Consider the following 3,200-nt stretch of genomic DNA (forward strand, 5'->3'; position numbering starts at 1 on the left):
CTCTATTTTTCTTCTTTCTACCTTAGTCCCCTTTCTTATGGTGATTTCAACAGGTTTGAAAATTTTATATTCATTCTTGTATAGAAAGTACATCAACCATATTCACCTTCTTAACTTCCTTCTTTTAGCCTCCCTCTCTCATATGTGACCTCCCCTTAGTGTGACCTGTTTTTCATAGAATTGCTGCATTTGTATTAGGTCTATATTCCACAGATGAGAGAAAACATGCAGCTTTTGGCCTTCTGAACCTGGCTAACTTCACTTAAGGTGATGTTCTCCAGTTCCATCCATTTACCCACAAATGACAAAATTTCATTCTTTGTGGCTGAATAAAAAATATGGAAGGCTTCACGAATTTGCGTGTCTTCCTTGGTCAGGGGACATGCTAATCTTCTCTATATCATTACAATTTTAGTATACATGCTGCAAAGGGAGCACTTGACAGAATTCTTAACAGATAATATAGCCCAAGAAAAAACCAAGAAGGCAAAATAATAAATACTTTATTAATTATCATTTAAAGGACTGATGAAAAAGTGAACTAAAAACTTAGTTAAAACTAAAAACATTAGATAACTCACTGGTCATTGTACATTGCTTTCCTCAACTCTGGCTCACCAATAAGCAGAAACTGGTTTCCTTCAGTCTGCCTGCCTGTCCTAGTGGCTAAATAACACACTATCACTCCAACTCCATAATTATTAAGGAATTCAGGGCAACTTCTTGGGTCAGATTGAATGAAAATAATGGTGGATAAAAAGTTCCCCACTTAATAAACATAATTACTTCAAGAAACCAGATAAATCTATTTTTTCTTAGTGAAATAAATATTATTTTGTGAGGGAAAATACAGGAAAGTAGCTTTTCTACTAAATGAAGACATCCGACCCCACCTGCCCCCTGGGTGCTCAATCAAGGGGAAGACCCCCCCACTCCCACTGAACTCCTCCATTCAATGAAAATTTCCCTCAGTGGAATGTCCAGCCACCTCACCCTTTCCCTCTGAGCATGGAGTTTCCAGTGATGGCTGCCCACACTTAAGAAAAGAGAATCCAATAACATGAAATGATTTTAATAATTTTTAAGGGAACATTAAATGATACACACTCGATCAGGGTCAATGAAAACGGCCTTGGTGTCGAGGCAACAGGAGCAACAGGTTGCTAATAAATACAAGAGTTTAGCAAAGTGCTGTTTCCGTCATGGAAAAACTATATTCTGGGGGAAATAATACCACTGTAATTCATTTTTGAAAGCTATTGAGACTTCTTAGATGAAGAATGTAGTTATTAAAGGCAAAAGTACACAATATGTTGTAATGACTGTTTGTGCTTCACACTTCATTAAATGTTTTGTGGGCCTCTGGGGAAATTCTATCTCTCACACACGCAGAAACAGTGTTTATATGGGATGGTATCAGTACAGAGTGGAGAGAGCCATGTTCAAAGGAAAAACTTGTTACAAGTTCAGCACGTTCAATTTAAAACACCAAAACAAGACCCGTGAAGAGATGTGTGTGAGAGAGACAGAAGGGGGCACAAAATTTGGCTGAGACTTCACTTATTCTCATATTTCAGTGAAATGCCATTGTTAATGTAATTTTAAAATTAAAAAAATCTGGATTCTACTTGGAAAATATGGCAGTGAAGAAAACTGGACAGTTTAATCGAGTGGGATTAACTGAAAAAGATCCAATTCCAAATACTGCTGACAAACTTAGCTGATAACACGGTTAGGACTCTGAGAATTCAAAAGGTCAGCAATTTAGAATCTGCCTGCTGTGTAGCTGACAGTGTTTTAAATGGGAAAATGTAAAGTAGTGTTAAAGCAACAAAGACATGTACAAAGATATAAAATTCTTAGAAGATGGGAAAGTCCACTCATAAGAAATATCAAAAAAATATAATACATGAATAGATAAAGTTTCATTAGCAAAAGATCTTCAATTGAAAAATGAAGAGGAAAACTAGGCACACAGGAGGAGGAAATCAGGAGGACTGTGGTTCAAGGCCAGCCAGGGCAAAAGGTGAAGGAGACCCCCATCTCAATCAACAAACCAGGTATGGTGGTACACTTTAAAAAACAAAATCAAGAGAAAAATACAAGACAATAGGCTTATGTTGTATAGACCACCAGACACAAGTACCAGTGTCTCTGAGATTTCTAAGGAAGTATTCCTTTGCCTCAGTATATTTTTTTCCCTCAAGAACTGTATTAGCCTTAATGTCTTTCCCTAGAGCTAGAATTTCAATGAGCTGCTTTACTACAACCCTAGTCACCTAAAAAAAGTGGTGACTCAAGATTCTCATTCTAAGCCATAATCTTCATAGGCACATCTAAGTTGTGCTGCATTATTTTTAAATTTCCAGGCTCCTGGCTATGCAAGAATCTAGTTATAAGAAATGTACAACTTCAACTTGGAAGAACATAACATTTGTTATTAAAAAAACTACATGTTTTATATGTTGATTCCTTTATTGAACAGTCACCAATGTTATTAAAAATGAAAGCTAAGACCTGGCATAGTGGTACATCCCTATAATCCCAGCTATGAGAGGCAGAAGCGGGAAGATCAAAGTCTGAGGTTGGCCCCTGGCAAAAATGCAAGACCCTATCTGAAAAATACACTAAAAACAAAAAGACTGTGGGCATGGCTTCAGTGGTAGAATGCTTGTCTAGCAAGCACAAAGCCCAGATTCAATCCTAAGGAGAAAGAAAAAATGCTATATAGCAGATTCAGAGGATGATGCTAAACTTTAACAAGACTCAATCATTTTTCCCATTTTCCTCCAGGATTTCACTCACAAAATTATTGACCCAAGATGACATCTCTATCATGATTTTTATCTGGAATAATTTATAAGTTAATATACTATGCTATATTAGTTATTATGGCAAGTTCAAAACAAAACAAAAATGTAAACCCTTTGAAGAGTTCACACAGTAAGTATTTATATGACCAATTGTATAATCAGTGTGTTCCTAAGCAATATTTCCAAAATAATTAGCTACTATAATAATATGTATATAGACCATTTTACAGTTTTCTTAAAATACACGTGGGCATCATCCCTAGGAATAGTCAGAATAAAACACACGTGGCTGATAAATAACTAAAACCTCAGAGATTTAAAAGATAGCCATGAAAATGACAAAAGTCCAGATTTATTCTGTTGGCTACCACTAATAGTTCAGCTCTT

The 3,200-nt window shown here is 36.1% G+C and overlaps 1 non-coding gene across 1 annotated transcript; it reads right to left on the reverse strand.

The window, feature by feature from the left end:
• Nucleotides 1–332: 332 nt before the first annotated feature.
• Nucleotides 333–438, reverse strand: LOC141411122 (U6 spliceosomal RNA). The gene has a single exon (XR_012435963.1). It is a non-coding gene; the product is annotated as a U6 spliceosomal RNA (small nuclear RNA).
• Between the last annotated feature and the right edge of the window lie 2,762 nt (nucleotides 439–3,200).

This window comes from Castor canadensis, chromosome 9 (assembly GCF_047511655.1).
Source record: "Castor canadensis chromosome 9, mCasCan1.hap1v2, whole genome shotgun sequence".
NCBI classification, from domain to species: Eukaryota; Metazoa; Chordata; class Mammalia; order Rodentia; family Castoridae; genus Castor; species Castor canadensis.